This window comes from Lactuca saligna, chromosome 5, assembly GCF_052625555.1.
Source record: "Lactuca saligna cultivar CGN05327 chromosome 5, ASM5262555v1, whole genome shotgun sequence".
NCBI lineage: Eukaryota > Viridiplantae > Streptophyta > Magnoliopsida > Asterales > Asteraceae > Lactuca > Lactuca saligna.
This window is the reverse complement of record NC_136421.1, coordinates 39,203,192-39,211,829: the sequence shown is the minus strand read 5'-3', so window position 1 is coordinate 39,211,829 and position 8,638 is coordinate 39,203,192. Positions and strand designations below refer to the sequence as shown.

Below are 8,638 nucleotides of genomic sequence, written 5' to 3'. Positions count from 1 at the left end.
TGCAAAAAAGAAAATAAAAACATCTACCAAAATCAGGAGCAATATGGATCAAACCTTCTTTTCTCAGTTCCAAAAAAATATCACAGCTTCAACTTCATCAAACCTTCACTAAAAGATAATGACCAATATCACATATAAGAAAATGCAAGACTTGACAATCCGGATCAATGGGAATATATGCGTGAGAGCAACACAAACAAGGTCTAAAAAAAAACCCAAAAAATGAATCCGACGCCAAACAAACACCCCATAAATAGAGAAACATCACAACATTGCAACTAAAGAAAATAATTATCGCGGAAGAACTATTAATCAAAACTACCGAAGTATCTTCCAATGAAAAAAGACCAAACACACTCCAAACACAACATTCTCATGCAAAATTATGTACACCAAGATGCAAACATATCAAATATAAGAAAACTACCCTCCATCCCCCCCCCCCCCCCCCCCATAATAATAATAATAATAATAAATAAATTAAAAAAAAAGGAAAACAAAACATAGAAATTGTCACCGGGTCCAATTTTATTAAAAGGGTCGTGAACAAAATTGTAATTACACTGATCATTCCATTCAAGAGAGTGTACCTTTGCTATGACCCATAAAAATGAATTTGATTTGATTTCTTGTAATATGAAAGAAACCGGTGGAGTTTCTATTATTGAAGATCCTTTTGTTTCTCGCCTTTTATATGCACCAATACGTAAAATAGAAAATTGACATCAACACTTATTTATGAGCCATTGATATAAACAATGTATTCAAGATTTCAAGGTTCTCTATAATAGTTGAGATGGATGGAGATGGTAATTTGCACCGGGTCCTTATAAAATTCCAAACTAACATCACGAAGTTACAAGAAACCAAAAGGTGACATGTTGATTCATTTTCCAGCCCATAATGAACACATAAGTTCGAATCTATGTTTACACCTCTTCGAACTAGTGCCAATCTGGTTGGAATTTTGTTAACTGTTGCTCTCCAGGTAAAAAATTGATTTTAAATGGCACCCAATTATTCCATTGATGTATGTACACCTCCTATGTAAACATTCTAGATTCGATGGTGCGAGTAAAGTGTTCAGTAGAAAGACCCGAGATGCATCACCCAACCATACAATTTTGTCTAGATATCTATCAATCTGAATTTGATTATTAATATTTAAATATTGGGAAAGATGAATGTGAAGAGAATAACCGATCATATCTCTATGAAACTTTCCACAATGACATGTCATGTCCTAGGATTAATTATATGTAGTATAATGGATATGATATTTATTCATAACTTAAGGACCAATTTTTGTGATTCTAACTTTTCATAAGTTTTGTAAATGACCAATTAAACACATGTTAAAAGAAGGATGTAAGTTTTATGGGGATATGATAGGTTATTCTCTTCATATCTTAATCCTTCTTATATAACACTATTATCATGTATGTAATTCCATCCATCAGGATCATCACTAAGACACCTTTACGAGAAGTCAAAGAATTAAAATATGAAGTCAGTCATCTTCGATATCATTGGGATATCATCTTCGTCAATTAAGTATTTTTCAAATAATTTAGGATTCTTCATGTATATGCATAAATTGATCCTATGATTATGCCTATAAATACAACATTTGGTATGAGAACGTGGTTAGGTTGTATGTATGCTTGATTATGATTGTAATTCTCATTTGATACATATCATCACTCTAATAAGGAGAAGTTTTATAGTTGCCCATAATCTTGTAATTAAGCCTAAGATTTTAAGGTTTTCATACTGTTAGGCTTAATTAACTTGTAATAAATTTCGATTTAACCATTAACTTTTAATAAATTTCGTAAAAACAATCAGTTTTATAGTTGCCCATAATCGTGCAAAAGTTCGATTTAACCATTAACTTTTAATAAATTTCGTAAAAACAATCAGTTTTTAGTAAAACATTTCAACATTGCCACTGTTACCTATTAGAATTGATTTTAATTACGAAAATCACTGTTTTTTTAAAAAAGATCAGTTTAGCAATCAATTTATGGATGATTTTTTTAGCATAAAATGAAAATTGATGTATTTTTGAACATAAATGCAAATAGTAGTGGTAACGATAGAAATTTTATCTAAAAAAGAAAGATTTTATTAACAAATAAAAATTATATGGTTAAACTGAAAAAAATTACAAAATATAGTGGTTTTTTTATTATCCCTTAAAAAAAGTTATATATGTGGATGCTTTATTTTATTTATTTATTTATTTATTATTTTTTCTTTAGTTTGTGGTACTTGCGTAACTTTATTTTCAATGATCTATGTTTTCAAATGAGATTGGGATGAAGTAAGCTACATCTCCTTATTTATTTGATTATTATTATTACAATTGATGATCTGCACATATGTCAACAATTAATAATTAGCTCACCGTCATTACCAATTTACCATGAAGATCATTTATATATACATAAAAGCTTAAAATGTTCGGCTACAAGAATTTTTTTCTCTTTCATCATTTGCCACTGAACTTTTCATCTCTTTCAAACGCCACAATAAATCTTATTCTTCTCTTCCTTCTTATCCCACTTTTCCCACCACCGCCTCTTCCACCCAATCAGATGTTGCACTGCCATGGACATCATTCATTATCTTTCTCGTGTAATTACATCTATTCTCGTTCTGAAGCTCCCTTTCTTGGATATCAGTCGATAACCCTTCTCTCCTTTCTTCTTGGCTCTGCTGCTTCACCTCCGCTTAGACCAACAGTAGATAACTGCTTTGATGGGTTCCAATTTTGATTGTTTTTTACAAAGATGGAGGCGATGATGAAATCTGTTTGTGAAAACAATTTACACCGGCAACCATGAGTGAACTTGAAGGCCGTATTTTGGCAAGGCAACTCGGAAGGCATATCCGACTGGAATATGCAACCGGTGTTTGCAGCCATAAAGTCTTTCATCCCGTTTTTCTGAGCCTCGTCTCATTGAAAATCACTGTTATGATTTCCGATTTTGAAATTTCTGGTGTTTCTTTGTTTGTCTTTGTCTGTACTTTTGGAGCAGGGTGGTTTGCTTTCCCTCTGATTTCTAGGGTACGTAGTTCTAAGTTCTTAATTACGGATTGAGTTATGTAAATTCTATACTAGCACTTTCAATCTCATTTATTTATGGTGTTATTGACAACAGTATGCCCTTCTTTGTCTCATGTATGTTATTAGACTTATATATGTTATTGCCCCCAACTCCAAAACTAGCTGACCTTGCTTTGATATTGCAACATCATTCTCCAAGAAAATGATTCATTTATACCCCTAACTAATTAAGGTTGGCATTTGAAAGAAAGTTTGATAAAGCACTCCAACTGGTCGATGAAATGCTTCAACTAGGTATCTAAATTTTCTTTCCAGTTTGCTATTAGCTCGTGCTTTGATGAATTATTGTTACACTTGATTTTCATTTATGTAACATATATAGTTTTTGTTCACACAACACATTATGTCTCAATGGAAAGCTTCGTTAACACAACATTTATTTATTGAATTAGCAAACCTTATCAATTCCAAATAATTTTTGGAATTAGTACTTATAATGAACAGTTAACTGTGTTTCATAGTCTTTATAGTGAATGAATTTCCAAGTAATTAATGGCCTGTTTTCACTATTAAGATCTCATATTTTTCCACTCTATCCCCTTTACTTAGCATCGTGCCTAGATGATATTATTAGTTGAGATAAGACTCAACTTTAGAATTTCGGATACTATCACCAATATCACGTATTTTTTTAAACATTATAGAACAAATATGTTAAAAAATAGCTATACTTAGGGAATAAAAATATAATATACTTGAATTTTTTTAAGAAGCCTTTGAATTGTCTTTGTAAAGTTCACTATTTGACTTTTTTTTATATAGGGTCAACACGTGCGTTCGTATTATAGTCTTTATGGGATTTGCAAATACGGTCCGTGTTCCACAAAACTAGGATCTTCTCCTTGATTGTTTTTTATGAGGTATGAATGGATAATTCTTATCATAGATATAATCTTATTGTTACATTTTACTAAAAAGTAAAAACAACTTTTTTCATTTACTCATGTCATGTATCTGCAATTACATGTAGCAATCATCTGGAGATTACTACAGGAGGAACTATCCAAATAGATGGTCAGGTAGGGTCATGTGTTAGTACCATTTTGCTTCTATCCTTGACTAGGTACATTTTTTATTTATTTATTTTTTTAATTTTATCTTAAATCTGCTATTTCTTCTGCAGTTAGCTTTATTTTATTCGTTTTTGGATTATATATGCTTTCCTTTTTTGTGTTATTTACAGGTAATATGATGGAGTTTTGGGGGAATATGAAACTACAGATTGTTGATATTCAGCCTCTTACATTGGTGGCAAAAGACACATCCAAATGATGATGTTAAGGTATGTTTACTAGCTTCACTTAAATCAGGACCTTTTTTCACTTACCTCATCTAACAATAGCATGGATGATCAGGATCATCCGGATGAAATCGTTAACCAAACTGACACCGCTAACATGATAATAGACGTTAGTCAATTTGAAAACGTTGACTTTGAAACCAATATAGATGAAACTCCCCAAGATATATATTTTATATCTTCATTTATATAATGCTCGTTATAACTTTTGAATCTTTGATGCCAAGCCTCTGAGTTGGACTGGCGACATATATAAAGGTAAAAGTTTTACGTATTTTCTTATTGTTTTGAATGCTCATATATAAATATTATTTTTGATGTCATGCATTGATAGAGGCAGGTGGGCTTATATTATTTTCTTTTTACAAGTTAATACACTTTGTGTCGAGAGGTTTCTAACTATGCAAAATGACATTTCTGCCCTTTGTGCACTTACAGTCAATGGTACAATCTTTTTTATCCCTATTTTGCCCTTACATTGTTTTATACATTATATGACATTAAATTGGACTCTTTGACCGTATTTTTAGTTTCAAGTGTGAAGAGTTTTCTTTGAGGATGTGTTCGACAACAAGGTGATAAATTTATGACTTTTTTTAACCCGTATATATATATATATATATATATATATATATATATATATATATATATATATATTTGAATTCAAATATGAATATTAAATACATGTATTGATTATTTTTTATATAATGTTAGTCGTCCAGCAAAACCGTACTTGTGAAGGTTGTTGGTGTTGTGGATGCAAGTCCAGATACTGTTTTTGAGGTGGTTTTGAACGTTGATAAATTTGTATGCCCCCTCAACTAATTTCAACACTAAAAACCAAAATTATTATTTTTATATATTATAAAATTTGTTGAAGTACATACCCTAAATCTGATTAATTGGTTTCAAACTTAACAGCTGTCAATTACTCCCATATCTGTATCTCATATGATTAAGGTAGATATTGAAAAGGCTCCATCTGAATGAATTACTGCTACACTTCAGACCGATAATTGAGGTGGAGTGGAGTAATTAATTATTAATGTAGGTTGTATATATTCAGTTGATGAATTGATTTTATTGCGGAGTAGTGGGTTTTGTTCATGCTTTATTGCCCTTGAAACTGAATGCTTGGTCCAAAATAAAAATGTTTCTGTAAATTTTGTATTGTAGATTTTGCAATCAGTGCCTTCCAGGTATATCTCATACACGCTCATAAATTCATACTTTATAGTTTTTGAACTTTCGTTGAAGAATTCCACTTTGTAATTCCCATTTAATTTGAAATAACGAAAGAAAACAAGGTACACAGCGCCAACGGCGCATCTAATTGCATCTAGTTATATATATGATTCCTTAAAGATATAAATTAGGTTATACAAGTCTATTCTTGAATTCTTCCTATAATTATCAGGGTCTCTAATTATTAATAGAATCAATACAGTAATTTATCTTAAAATTATCAAGATGCTCTATGACAATTTATGAGCATGTTATGTATGGATAAAAAATATTGGTTAATACTTCATGAATTATTTTTTTTTGTCTATAATTCATAAATTAAGCTGATTAATTTAATATCTGGAATAATAATTTAGGGATCAACATATGGTGATAAATTAGATGCCATTAAAATATAATAACCACAATATGCTAAATTAGATGCCATTAAAATATAATGATACTAATGAGTGCAATTTTGATGTTAGCTTAAGTGACTGGACCAAAAAAAATATTATTTAATTTTCGAAATTGGTGTTGATAATTAAAATACCACATTAAACAATTGTTTGATTTATTGTTCAATGAACCCAAATGATGATTGAATAATTATTCATACAATGAATTTTTAACATAATATGCATAAATTTTGCATATCTACTCAAAGGTGATTGCAATATATATGTAGTTTATTATGATTTTAAGACTTCATTATATCCAATTGTTGGTATTGCTAAATTGAAACTAATAACTAGGTAAGGTGTCTATAAAACCTATCATTTTGGTGTTAATGATAGATATACTGATATGTTTTATTTTTGTCATCCCATTATTTTGTTACCCTATAAATAACTTGAATATCACTTTAAAGCATAAAATGAGGATTATGTTTAAGTAAGTGAGATGTAGTTCTTGTAAGGTCCAAAAGATTTGTACAAGTACAAGAGGGACAAGTAAACCTAAAGGCTAACATTGTTGCAAATTCTCCCATACAAAGCACATTCATAATGAGTATGTCCCAAATTAAATGGCATGCAAAGAAAGGTAAATTACACACACACACACATATATATATATATATATATACATACATATATATACATATATATATATATATATATATATATATATATATATATATATATTCATGATTTCCAAGCCCCTTAATCTAAATGTCCTAATTATTATATGTTGGATTAGTTATGGCTTCATGGTACACGTGTCTCATTCATTACATGGATTAAAAATAATCCGAAAGTTGGATCAAAATTAAAGCACAATTAAAGTTGGGAATAATGAAGATTTAACCATAAAAGTAGTTAGATCAACTTCATTATTAATTTTAGAAATCAGTCATTGTTTAAGTTTTAATAATACTCTTTACATATTAAGTATAACACAAATGTTATTATTTGTATCAAAGTTAGTGGTATCTTAACTATACTTTCATGTTTGATACAGTGGTATAACTACTATTTTCAATACCTATATGGTTGGATATGGTTGTTTAGAGGGATACATCTATAAGTTATAACTAAGCAATCATTACATGGAATCTTTGATATCGTTAAATATTGACGAGAACATAAATAATTGAAATTGAGAAGTTGAGACTTTGTTTATGCTTTGACATTAATGCTTAGACTATATATCACAAAATAGAATGATACATCTTATAAGAATTGAAGTTCTACTGTAAATATACTTCTCAAGATTCAATAAATGCATTATGTGCATCAAAGGGAATAAATAAGGATCTGCAAAAATTTTGAAATTACTAAATTTGATCAATACCAAAATTTGTGGACCTTTTCCAATGGGCATATGTGGTCATAAATCATATATAATTCTTAGGTGCATTTTATGCACCTTTTTAGCATGTTTAGTTTACTCTTTTGCATTTCATTTTAATAATAATCCATGCATTTTACTTATTTTTGGGAAAAAATTTCACACTTCATTTCCACACTTGTTACGCCATTTTAGGTGGTTCTGGAGGTTGGAGGTGATTCAGGATGGTGAAAAAGGTTCGGGAGCAAAGTTGTAGATTTTTCGTAGCTGAAATGAAGAAAACAAGAATTTTTATCAAGAGAGTTGGCACGGGTCTTGTCAACTTGAGCATAAGAGCAACACACGAGTCGTATGCATCATGGCATAGGTCATGTTGTTTTAGTGTCAATCGACATGGGGTTGTGTCATATTAAATCTGGGCCATTTTCAACATTGTACTTTGTAGGCGGATTAAAAGAAGGCAAGCTACTTTAAAGCGACACATTGATGTGGTAATTTAGCCATTTTTGTCATGGGTTTGTCTTAGACGCGTAACTTCCTTTTGATAGTTTTCTTTTATGACATACTTTGGGATTTTGAGCCATTACACACATCATCTTTCATCTTAGGCAACCAAGGGGTGATTTTTGAAGAAGGTTTTAGCTATTAAATTTAAGAAATTATTTGAAAACATTTTATTTCATCTTTGTAAGCAACCTTAGTACTTTAATTCTATTTCTAAACTTGTTGATTTTGTTCTAGTCATGTGTGGCTAGAACCTTAAGTTTTCCAATTATATATCTTTACTTGTTGTGTGTGGTTTAATAATATGGATTAATGTTTATGTTCAATTTTCTTTCTAGTGAATTTGGTTTTGTTTCAACAAAGAGTTTGATTTTAAATTTGATTCTTATTGGCCATTTGAATTAGGGTTTGATCATTCAAGTTATCTAAATCACAAAATCCATAATTGTTTTGTGATTTAGACTTAGTAACAAGCACTAAATTGATTTCCATTGAATGATTTTAGTTTAAACTTTATTCACACATTCTTATGCTCCCGAACTTGTGAAGAGTATTGAGTGTTGTTGGGAACATTCACATACAGCTTAATACAATATTTCAATCTAATTCTAAGAGCCTCTTTAGATTAGGTTAGTGAGGTTAGGGTTAATCAAAGAGCTTGTTTTGGTTAGTTAATGTTGTAAATG

At 30.1% G+C, this 8,638-nt stretch overlaps 1 long non-coding RNA gene across 6 annotated transcripts; it reads left to right on the top strand.

Annotated features, from left to right (window-relative positions):
• The first annotated feature begins 2,485 nt into the window (after positions 1-2,485).
• On the top strand, positions 2,486-8,179 carry LOC144998879 (uncharacterized). Of its 6 annotated transcripts, none has more exons than XR_013660468.1 (7): positions 2,486-3,073; positions 3,306-3,367; positions 3,896-3,993; positions 4,104-4,196; positions 4,317-4,877; positions 4,964-5,008; positions 5,148-8,179. It is a non-coding gene; the product is annotated as an uncharacterized LOC144998879 (long non-coding RNA). The 6 variants fall into 6 exon arrangements; XR_013660466.1 differs by having other exon boundaries at positions 3,200-3,367; XR_013660464.1 differs by having other exon boundaries at positions 2,486-3,367; positions 5,148-5,240; positions 7,644-8,179.
• The last annotated feature ends 459 nt before the right edge of the window (positions 8,180-8,638 follow it).